The sequence below is a fragment of the Babylonia areolata genome, chromosome 10 (genome assembly GCF_041734735.1).
Source record: "Babylonia areolata isolate BAREFJ2019XMU chromosome 10, ASM4173473v1, whole genome shotgun sequence".
Taxonomy (NCBI): Eukaryota; Metazoa; Mollusca; class Gastropoda; order Neogastropoda; family Buccinidae; genus Babylonia; species Babylonia areolata.
This window is the reverse complement of record NC_134885.1, coordinates 9,690,107-9,702,606: the sequence shown is the minus strand read 5'-3', so window position 1 is coordinate 9,702,606 and position 12,500 is coordinate 9,690,107. Positions and strand designations below refer to the sequence as shown.

General features: G+C 43.8%; 1 protein-coding gene across 2 annotated transcripts in view; it reads left to right on the top strand.

Annotated features, from left to right (window-relative positions):
- Positions 1 to 12,500, top strand: part of LOC143286436 (uncharacterized) — a 24,947-nt gene that overhangs the window by 7,929 nt on the left and 4,518 nt on the right. For both annotated transcript variants that reach the window (XM_076594000.1, XM_076594001.1), the window contains exons 3-5: positions 555 to 586; positions 6,380 to 6,445; positions 10,018 to 10,277. The gene's annotated coding sequence lies outside the window, so the exon portion shown is untranslated. The remainder of the gene's footprint in view (positions 1 to 554; positions 587 to 6,379; positions 6,446 to 10,017; positions 10,278 to 12,500) is intronic.

Below are 12,500 nucleotides of genomic sequence, written 5' to 3'. Positions count from 1 at the left end.
ACTGCTGTTCCGACTATTTGGGCTAGAATTTGATTATCTCTCCGCCAAGAAGGTTTAGGACAGTCGGCGTTGGGATGGTTCCCAAAGGCCAGCAACTAGCCTACAAGCTACAGCTCTCACTTTGCTGTTGGCCCAACTGTAAACTTATGCCAAGCTGTGATATAAGCCGAGTGTTGGGCCTAGATCATGGATAGCAGACCAATGAATGGTCACCTTTCAGTGACGTGGGTCCTCTACCACGCCTGTGCATAAACGCGAGCTTGGCGGTGAAAGGGTTAATAAAGCTCGTTTGGACATTCAGAATGGCGGATATATTGTTCCTTTTTTTATTTTATTTTTTTAAGCACCTGAGTATGAAAGACAATAAAATTATATCTAACAGACCCATACTTGGTGTGACAGACAGAGAAAAAGAGAAAGAGAGAGGGACACCCTTCACCCCCCCCCCCCCCCCCCCCCACACACACACAAAGAGAGAGAGAGAGACAGAGAGACAATGACAAAGACAAAGGGAGACTGAATGGCAGTTATTTCTCTTTTGTTTGTTTTTTCAGGAACGCTCAAGGATCGTGTAAGATCAGTGAAGGTAAGATTGTCTCTCTGACTTAAAAAAAAAAGATGTAATTGTTTTTTGTTGTTGGGTTTTGTGTGTGTGTGTGTGTGTGTGTGTGTGTGTGTGTGTGTGTGTGTGTGTGTGTGTGTGTGTGTGTGTGCGTGTGTGTGTGTGTTGTTGTTGTTGTTGTTGTTGCTGTTTTCTTGGGGTTTTTGTGTGGGGGGGGGGGGGGGTGGTTGTTGTTGTTTTTTCAACGTTTGGACTTGAAGCACGGGGTTTGTTTTAATCGATATATTCGATTCGATATCCTTTCTGTCTCTCTGTATCTGTTTCTGTCTCTGTCTCTCTGTCTCTGTCTCTGTCTCTCTGTCTCTCTCTCTCTCTCTCTGTCTCTCTCTCTCTCTCTCTCTCTCTCTCTCTCTCACACACACACACACAAGCACGCACTCACACACACACACACACACACACACACACACACACACACACACACACACACACACACACACACACACACACACACACACACACACACACACACACACACACACACACATATCTATGTCTCTCTCTCTCTCTCTCTCTCTCTCTCTCTCTCTCTGTCTCTCTGTCTCTGTCTCTGTCTGTCTGTCTGTCTGTCTGTCTGTCTGTCTGTCTGTCTCTCTCTCTCTCTCTCTCTCTCTCTCTCTCTCTCTCTCTCTCTCTGCGTATATGTTTGTGTGTCTCTTAGAACAACGGCAGATGTGTAAGTCGGCCAAAGTGCTAATGTCTTCACCGTTGGAAAATAAAGATTCATTCATTCATTCATTCATTCATTCATTCATTCATTATCTCTCTCTCTCTCTCTCTCTCTCTCTCTCTCTCTCTCTCTCTCTCTCTCTCTCTCTCTCTCTCTCCCGACGTTAATGGAAATTTTTTTTTATTCAATGTATGAACGTTATTATCTCTTTGTCTCCCTGTCTCTCTGTCGGTATGTCTCTCTGTCTGTGTCTGTCTGTCATTGGAAGGAGGGGGGCGAGGGGGGGTGCGGGGGTTCGGGGGGGGCGGGGGATACTGAGTTTCAGATTTGCTTCCCATTTTGAAATGGCCTTGGCGATCCCACGCTTTCTCACACTACCACGCTTTCTCACAATACCATGCTTTCTCGCAACACCGCACTGTCTTTCAATACCACGCTTTCTCGCAATATCACGCTTTCTCGCAATAGCACGCTTTCTCACAACACCACGCTTTCTCACAATACCACGCTTTCTCACAATACCATGCTTTCTCGCAACACCGCACTTTCTCACAATACCACGCTTTCTCACAATACCACGCTTTCTCACAATACCACGCTTTCTCTCAGTCCCACGCTTTCTCACAATCACACGCTTTTTCTCAGTCCCACGCTTTCTCACAATCCCACGCTTTCTCACAATCCAATCTCACGTTTTCTCACAACCCCACGCTTTCTCTCATTCCCACGCTTTCACACAATCCCACGCTTTTCACAATCCAATCCCACGCTTTCTCACAACCCCACGCTTTCTCTCATTCCCACGCTTTCTCACAATCCCACGCTTTCTCACAATCCAATCCCACGCTTTCTCACAATCCAATCCCACGCTTTCTCACAATCCCATGCTTTCTCACAATTCCACGCTTTCTCTCAGTCCCACGATTTCTCACAATCCCACACTTTCTTATAATCCAATCCCACGCTTTCTCTCAATCCCACGCTTTCTCTCAGTCCCACGCTTTCTCTCAATCCCACGCTTTCTCACAATCCAACGCTTTCTCACAATCCAATCCCACGCTTTCTCACAATCCCACACTTTCTCTCAATCCCACGCTTTCTCTCAGTCCCACGCTTTCTCACAATCCAACGCTTTCTCACAATCCAATCCCACACTTTCTCTCAGTTCCACGCTTTCTCACAATCCAATCCCACGCTTTCTCTCAGTCCCACGCTTTCTCTCCATCCCACGCTTTCTCACAATCCAACGCTTTCTCACAATCTAATCCCACGTTTCCTCACAATCCCACACTTCCTCTCATTCCCACGCTTTCTCACAATCCCACACTTTTTCTCAGTCCCACGCTTTCTCTCAATTTCACGCTTTCTCACATGACCACGCTTTCTCACAATTCTACGCTTTCTCTCAGTCCCACGATTTCTCTCAATCCCACGCTTTCTCACAAACCAATCCCACGCTTTCTCACAATCCCACACTTTCTCTCAATCCCACGTTTTCTCTCAGTCCCACGCTTTCTCACAATCCAACGCTTTCTCACAATCCAATCCCACACTTTCTCTCAGTTCCACGCTTTCTCACAATCCAATCCCACGCTTTCTCACAATCCCACGCTTTCTCTCAATCCCACGCTTTTTCTCAGTCCCACGCTTTCTCACAATCCAACGCTTTCTCACAATCCCACGCTTTCTCTCAGTCCCACGATTTCTCACAATCCCACACTTTCTCATAATCCAATCCCACGCTTTCTCACAATCCAACGCTTTCTCACAATCCAATCCCACGCTTTCTCACAATCACACGCTTTCTCTCATTCCCACGCTTTCTCACAATCCCACGCTTTTCACAATCCCACGCTTTCTCACAATCACACGCTTTCTCTCATTCCCACGCTTTCTCACAATCCCACGCTTTCTCACAATCCCACGCTTTCTCTCAGTCCCACGATTTCTCACAGTCCCACACTTTCTCATAATCCAATCCCACGCTTTCTCTCAATCCCACGCTTTCTCTCAGTCCCACGCTTTCTCTCAATCCTACGCTTTCTCACAATCCAACGCTTTCTCACAATCCAATCCCACGCTTTCTCACAATCCCACACTTTCTCACAATCCCACACTTTCTCTCAATCCCACGCTTTCTCTCAGTCCCACGCTTTCTCACAATCCAACGCTTTCTCACAATCCAATCCCACACTTTCTCTCAGTTCCACGCTTTCTCACAATCCAATCCCACGCTTTCTCACAATCCCACGCTTTCTCTCAATCCCACGCTTTTTCTCAGTCCCACGCTTTCTCACAATCCAACGCTTTCTCACAATCCAATCCCACGCTTTCTCACAATCACACGCTTTCTCTCAGTCCCACGCTTTCTCACAATCCCACGCTTTTCACAATCACACGCTTTCTCACAATCACACGCTTTCTCTCATTCCCACGCTTTCTCACAATCCCACGCTTTCTCACAATCCCACGCTTTCTCTCAGTCCCACGATTTCTTACAATCCCACACTTTCTCATAATCCAATCCCACGCTTTCTCTCAATCCCACGCTTTCTCTCAGTCCCACGCTTTCTCTCAATCCCACGCTTTCTCACAATCCAACGCTTTCTCACAATCTAATCCCACGCTTTCTCACAATCCCACACTTTCTCACAATCCCACACTTTCTCTCAATCCCACGCTTTCTCTCAGTCCCACGCTTTCTCACAATCCAACGCTTTCTCACAATCCAATCCCACACTTTCTCTCAGTTCCACGCTTTCTCACAATCCAATCCCACGCTTTCTCTCAGTCCCACGCTTTCTCGCAATCCCACGCTTTCTCACAATCCAACGCTTTCTCACAATCTAGTCCCACGTTTCCTCACAATCCCACGCTTCCTCTCATTCCCACGCTTTCTCACAATCCACTCCCGCGCTTTCTCTGTCCCACGCTTTCTCACAATCCCACACTTTCTCTCAATCCCACGTTTTCTCTCAGTCCCACGCTTTCTCACAATCCAACGCTTTCTCACAATTCTACGCTTTCTCTCAGTCCCACGATTTCTCTCAATCCCACGCTTTCTCACAATCCCACGCTTTCTCTCAATCCCACGCTTTTTCTCAGTCCCACGCTTTCTCACAATCCAACGCTTTCTCACAATGCAATCCCACACTTTCTCTCAGTTCCACGCTTTCTCACAATCCAATCCCACGCTTTCTCTCAATCCCACGCTTTTTCTCAGTCCCACGCTTTCTCACAATCCCACGCTTTTCACAATCCCACGCTTTCTCACAATCACACGCTTTCTCTCATTCCCACGCTTTCTCACAATCCCACGCTTTCTCACAATCCCACGCTTTCTCTCAGTCCCACGATTTCTCTCAATCCCACGCTTTCTCACAATCCAATTCCACGCTTTCTCACAATCCCACACTTTTTCTCAATCCCACGCTTTCTCTCAGTGCCACGCTTTCTCACAATCCCACGCTTTCTCACAATCCAATCCCACGCTTTCGCACAATCCAATCCCACGCTTTCTCTCAATCCCACACTTTCTCTCAGTCCCACGCTTTCTCACAATCCAATCCCACGCTTTCTCTCAATCCAATCCCACGCTTTCTCTCAATCCCACGTTTTCTCACAATCCCACGATTTTCACAATCCCACGCTTTCTCACAATCACACGCTTTCTCTCATTCCCACGCTTTCTCTCAATCCCACGCTTTCTCACAATCCCACGCTTTCTCTCAGTCCCACGATTTCTCTCAATCCCACGCTTTCTCACAATCCAATTCCACGCTTTCTCACAATCCCACACTTTTTCTCAATCCCACGCTTTCTCTCAGTGCCACGCTTTCTCACAATCCCACGCTTTCTCACAATCCAATCCCACGCTTTCTCTCAATCCAATCCCACGCTTTCTCTCAATCCCACACTTTCTCTCAGTCCCACGCTTTCTCACAATCCAATCCCACGCTTTCTCACAATCACACGCTTTCTCTCATTCCCACGCTTTCTCACAATCCCACGCTTTTCACAATCCCACGCTTTCTCACAATCACACGCTTTCTCTCATTCCCACGCTTTCTCACAATCCCACGCTTTCTCACAATCCCACGCTTTCTCTCAGTGCCACGCTTTCTCACAATCCCACGCTTTCTCTCAATCCAATCCCACGCTTTCTCACAATCCCACGCTTTTTCTCAGTCCCACGTTTTTTTCTCAGTCCCACGCTTTCTCACAATACCACGCTTTCTTGCAATACCACGCTTTCTCATACATTGCTTATTTGTCCGATGATTGTAAAGCTCTCTGCAGTGCAAGGGAGGGTGTGCAGGCCCGCTTTTTCTCGGATTTTTGTCAGGTTCCCTGGCTATTTTTAGTGACACCCATGCCCGTCTCCATTTCCTTTTTTTTTCCCAGGTCATTGAAAGGTTAAAATTTCGTCGTGGAAACAGCTGTTCTGACGAAAGAATTTTGAACATTTTCGGTGACTATTTTTGCAAGTTTATAAGCTATATTTGGTTTAGGAATAACACCCATTATTTGTTTTAGTCTTCTATGCTTACTTTGAGCGTGTTTCTTGTTATATATCTACCATTACGTATTCGAACTTATCCATTTACAAACTTTGTCGAAAATTTGTACGAACAAAAGCAGTGCACTCCCAAAGAAGCCAGTTACGGTGGTGGGCTGCGCATGTCGTCATATGACCTACTTCTCGCTCTGCGAGCGACGTAAAGAGAACCGCCAAAGCGGGCTGCACATCTTCCCAAATAAGTTCATCTGTTCATAGTGTCTTTCTCTTTTCCTGTATGTGGCATTTGCCCCCCCCCCCCCCTTCTTTTTTTTTTTTTTTTTTTGCATCGTATCATGCTGACTCTGCACTGTCTTTGCTTTGTCGTAATTATGTTTCACAACTTGGAACGTCTTTTTTTTTCTTTTTTTTTTTTTTGTCTTTTTTTGTTTGTTTGTTTGTTTTATCGCTGTTCTCGTTCACACTTTCTTGACGTTGAGGTCCAGGTACCATGTGCCATTAAAGCCTTCTTTCTGCTGGGTTTCAAGTATATTCTATCTAATGAACCGTTTCCTTCCATTTCTCCTAGACATCTGTGACTTCTCCAATGGCACCAGTGGCTGCGCGTGGAGACACAACGGTGGCTGGACTTTCCGTGAGTGGGAAAAAATGATTTCGACATGAAAACAAAGTGCTAATCTTTGTCAATTATTGTGGATTCTATGACCTTCAAACTCATGTAAAACCTGATTCAAGCTATATATAATATGTTTATATAGTCAGCTTTCTGTTGTAAAATGCAACAAAAGAAATCTACTATCCAGTAAGTCTGAGATACCGTTGACAGGGCTTTCATGATACTGGTAGTTTCCAAATGGGTCGAGGCTTGTGTGTGTGTGTGTGTGTGTGTGTGTGTGTGTGTGTGTGTGTGTGTGTGTGAAATGTCTGTGAAAAGCCAAGTGCAAGCGATGTATTACTACAACTGCTTCTATTGATAATGATGCTATTAGCAATAATGATGATAATAACAATAATGATGATAATGATAATAACAATGATATAGTGTGCCGGTAGCGTCACCTGCACGCACGCCCAACCTCTCTCAACCCTTCCGCCTCCCTCGGCCTGCACCGCTTTCCCCCCTCACCCCACCCCCAGCCCCACCACCTCCACTCCAGCCTTCTCACTTCCCCTCCCCACTCTTCTCCCTGCGTCTACACTTCAATGTCCAACTGGCCCTGTTGTTGTTTTTTCCTTTCCATCCCCACCCCCAGCCCCTCTCTGAGTGGGGTGATGGCCTAGAGGTAACACGTCCGCCTAGGAAGCGACAGAATCTGAGCGCGCTGGTTCGAATCACGGCTCAGCTGCCGATATTTTCTCCCCCCCCCTCCCCCCTCCACTAGACCTTGAGCGGTGGTCTGGACGCTAGTCATTTGGATGAGACGATAAACCGAGATCCCGTGTGCAGCATGCACTTAGCGCACGTAAAAGAACCCACGGCAACAAAAGGGTTGTTCCTGGGAAAATTCTGTAAAAAAAAAAAAAAAATCCACTTCGATAGGAAAAAAACAATAAAACTGCACGCAGGAAAAAAAGAACAGAAAAAAAAGATGGGTGGCGCTGTAGTATAGCGACGCGCTATCCCTGGGGAGAGCAGTCCGAATTTCACACAGAGAAATCTGTTGTGATAAAAAGAAATACACATACAAATACAAATACAAATCTCTGGTCAATGAGTTGGCCGCTTTCGCTTTGTCCAGCTGGTTGTCAGTGTGTGGGTAAGTGGGCTGGCGGGTGGAGGTGTTGATGAGATAAAGCCACATTGCCCATGTGCATGCCTCTGTCCCTTGATCGCTATCGTTGGGCTTGTGGAACGTTAAAAAAAAAAAGAAAAGAAAAAAATGCTGACAAGCTCTTTGATGTGTCGAAGACAACTCGTACTCAGTATCTCATGGTGTTCGTCTACTCCAACACCACCACCACCACCACCCCCTCGCCCCCCCCCCCCCCCCCCCCTTCCCCTTCCCATGGGTCCCTCTCTTCGTGATGCACACGTAAGTCATCTTTTGAACGTTGATGTGTCGGATTATTATGGCCACAGCCTCACGTACACTCTGTCTTTCCGTTCATTTGCCTTCCTCTCACATTATCGTGGGGGTAGATGACGTCACCCCCGTATCTGGGATAGGAAGAAATTTAAGCTTAATCTATCTGTGGTTATCAAACCGAGAATTTGTATTTGTATTTGTATCTCTCTTTTTCATCACAACAGATTTCTCTGTGTGAAATTCGGGCTGCTCTCCCCAGGGAGAGCCGCGTTGCTACACTACAGCGCCACCTTTTTTTCTGCGTGCAGCTTTATTTGTTTTTCCTATCGAAGTGATTATTTTTTCCCGTGGATTCTTTCACGTGCGCTAAGTACATGCTGCACCCGGGGACCTCGGTTTATCGTCTCATCCGAATGACTAGCGTCCAGACCACCACTCAAGGTCTTGTGAAGGGGGAGAAAATATCGGCTGCTGAGCCGTGATTCGAACCAGCGCGCTCAGATTATTTCGCTTCCTAGGCGATCCCATGTGTAACAGTTGTGTTATGTGACAGTTATATACTTTTGCTCCAATGGGTAAGCACATTGTAATGTGGTTAATGAGTTGGTAAACACTGAGGGCACTAAGAGACAGTGGTATAGGCTATCGTATGGTTTGCATTCACCACTGTGCCATTGAGATAATTTGTGAGGACAAAAATGGAGAGTTGTTTGGTCAAAATAGGAACACACAGTCATTGTTGTACAGTATTTCCAAGACTTAATTGCCACAGAGAGTTGTATTGTTCAGTCATGTGTTTGGAGTACAGTGATGTACGTCATCGTTGGTGGTAGGTAAGCTAAATGGAGCCTGTTTCCCTTCTCACATAAATCTCTGCGTGAAAAAGTGTTTTCCATTGGACATGTGGTTAAAGGTGGTGTGTGTCTTGACCCGATGACATAAACAAATTGATGTTTGTTATATCAGCCTTACATATCAGTGATGTCCAGCATGTTTTGATATTGTTTCTGACCTGGGTTTGGGCTTTTTTGTGAATGTCAGGGGTTTGGTGCTTAGGGAATCTCTAGTGCTGTATATAGGGCATAGTGCAGTGTGTGCTGAATAGTGCTGGTATTGAAGGGTCCTGTTAAACACTATTTATTTATTTATTTATATTTTTATTTTTGTACACTTATAGTTGACTTCATCAAGTTTTTGCTCCTTATAAATATTATTATTAGTAGTAGTAGTTCTTTTTTTATGTATTTATTTATTTATTTACTTATTTCTTTTTATTTTATTTATTTTATTTTATGTGTGTGTCTTTTTTTGTTTGTTTGTTTCTTTCTTTCTTTCTTTCTTTCTTTTATTTCCTTTTTTCTCAAGGCCTGACAAAGCGCGTTGGGTTACGCTGCTGGTCAGGCATTTTTTTTGGCGGATGTGGTGTAGCGTATATGGATTTGTCCGAACGCAGTGACGCCTCCTTGAGCTACTGAAACTGAAACTGAAACTGTTAAACACTTTATCAGAAATACTCCATGTGGCCCAGCTATTGGGTTGAGGAGAGAGCGAGTGCGTGCATAAACTTCTTTTCTGCGAATTCATCCTACTGCTTTACTTCTTTTACCGCTGTTGACTCTACCCCCTACTCACCATTCCTCTTTTCCGACTCAACCTTTTTACAACAAGAACAAACTTTCAACACGTAATCGAGATGGTTTTTTTAATCACTTTCTTTATCGGAAATTGCAGAAGTATGAAGGCGATGAGTGTTACAATTATACTGATCAAGACTGCAATGATAATCATGATGGCGATGATAATGAAGGTGATGCAACTGGTGATGATAGTGGTAATAGTGATGCTGACAACTATGGCGATCATTACGACGATGCCGATGATGATGTCAATGATGATGGTGACTTGATGACGATGATGACGATAATGATGATGATGATGACGATGATGATGATGGTGGTATTTTATCATTATATATATAATAGTGTAGATTTTACTTGATGTTGACAGTGACGTTAGTGATAACGAAATACAATGACGACGACATGAGAAGCAACACTACAACAACCATTTCATATCATACTCAACACATGTAAACTTTATCATACATATCGTCGTCAAGTAAATGACACTGAGCTCAACAAACTATAAAAAAAAAAAAGTCTGTCAAAATTCAATCCAGGTGGTAGTCACGCGGAGCGGACTAACACCAGAGAGGGACTGCTGGAAACAAGGGATAGATGCACTGTGGCACACACTGAACATTGCCTTGTGTTTCGCTACAGACTCACCCCTGTCTCCGGATCACAGCTACCCAATGTCATTAGAGTATATCAGGTGGACGGACGACAAGGTTCGCATTTTGTATGGAATGTTGACTCGAATAGCAGTTATAGCTGGCACACTGCGCACATCCCTATCAAAAAAAGGAACAATTTCAAGGTACGTATGTTGTGGTCTTACCTGCTTAAATTGTCCCCCACCGGACAAAGTTTGGTGAAAAGTTTGTTTGTTTGTTTGTTTTTTTTTAAACCAACATTGATCTCTGTCTGTGCTTTGGCCAGTTCTTTCTAACGGTATAAAGATGAATTGTGTGTTGGCTGCGTTCTTGTTTGTTGTTGTTGTTGTTTGTTTGTTTTTCATTGTTGTTGTTTTGTTTTTTGTTTACTAAAGCTTTTTTTTTTTTTTCGTTTTGCTATCTTCTTGCTCCTAGGTAAGTAGCGAGCCCGATGAGCATCCAACTGTATGATTCAGTTGTCGCTCGCCCACCATGCTGATTTCCCTTTTGGAGAAACAATCTGGCTGGAGATAGCACTTACTGGACGATTTTGAAACTCAACCACCCCCTCCAACTCCTTGTCAAACCAAGACTGATTTGGACGCACCCTCCCCTTCTTGACGGGAAAGGAATGACAATAATATTCATGTCTTCAAAACTTGTGGTTATGTTTAAGCAAACTTTTGCTGGAGTGTAGCTTCCTCAGACTGAGGTATGATAACATCGTGCTGTCTGTGTGTCTGTGTGTGTGTCTGTGTGTGTGTGTGCGTGCGTGCGTGCGTGTGTGTGTGTGTGGAGGAGAAATTTTGTTTAATGTCCCGTCACACATATCGGTGATTGAAGACATTTTGTTAAAGTATTTATGAATAAATCTGAGTATTATCGGTTAGAAGGGGTGGGAGATGTGGATGAATGGAGGGTTGGGGGAAACTGGGCAAATGAGGGTAAAAATGTGGGTGAAATTTGAAAAAAAAAAAAAACAAAAAAAAAAACCCACACCTCTAAATGCAGTTAGTGTCTACCCACAATCGTGATTTTAGACGGAAACCCACACTCATGTCATCACTTATTTCTCTATTCCTCTCTCCTCAATTTACATCAGAAAGATATGAACAGAATAAAACAAACTAACTAGTCAATCAGTAACTTACTGCCAAAAGTGAGCATTATTGTGCTCGCTCTTCTGAATGTAAATCTACCAAAACTCATTTCAATTGACTGATGAACGTTTGGGGTCAACTTTTTAAGTGTCTATCCCTCCTTCAACTGTCTCTCTTATCTGATCTTCCTGGTAGATGCTGTGATTTCTTTGATCATGAAATATCAGACATCCGCAGTGGACTGGACTCAACTGATTCTGCTCCTGATCATCATTGGTATCTTATTTATTTATTTATTTATTTATTTATTTATTTATTATTGTTTTGTTTGCTTTTTAATTTTTTTATTATTATTATTATTTTATTACTACTACCTTTTTTCTTTCTTTTTTTTTTACATTATAGTTATTATTTATTTATTTATTTATTTATTTGTGTAAGCTTATCTATTATTTATTCACCTTTTTTTTCTTTTTTTTTCCTCAAGGCCTAACTAAGCGCGTTGGGTTACGCTGCTGGTCAGGCATCTGCTTGGCAGATGTGGTGTAGCGTATATGGAGTTGTCCGAACGCAGTGACGCCTCCTCTCTCTCTCTCTCTCTCTCTCTCTCTCTCTCTCTCTCTCTTAGTCCCCTCCCCTCCACCTCAACCGCCCCCCTTTTCATTCGAATATACAGAAATGTCGATTTCGAATTAATACTAACAATCATCATTATGATAGGAATGATAATAATCCAAATTATAATAATAATAGTATCATTTATTTTCAGTCTAATATCATCATCTTAGATGAACAGACTACAAATAAATAAACGAACGAACTTACAACACTTCCCGTTCTGTCAGGTCTTCTGTTGAAAAGCTGTCCCCAACATCTCTTTAACTCTCTCCATACGAACGGCGAAAGAGAAGACATTAACAGCGTTTCACCCCAATTACCACCATCAAGATATTGCAAGTGGAAGGCTCTCATACTGAAGAGGTGAATGTTGACAAAGAATACCAGAATTCTGATGACGGAAGCTAAAGGTTGGGTCATTGACACACCTACTGGACATCCGAGGGGTCTGTGTAGAGGAGAAGAGAGGACTGGCCGTACTGAGTGAGTTAAAGACTCTTGGCCAAATGGCCTTTCAGTATCAAGCATCTTCTATCTGGAAAATTCTTCCTCTGAGTCTCCATCTTTTACCAACGGTGTCGGTTTTTTGTTTGTTTTTTTGGGTTTTTTTGGTTTTTTGTTGTTTTTCAAAACCCATCTGCTCAAACAGGTCTTTGAGTGTGATGAAGT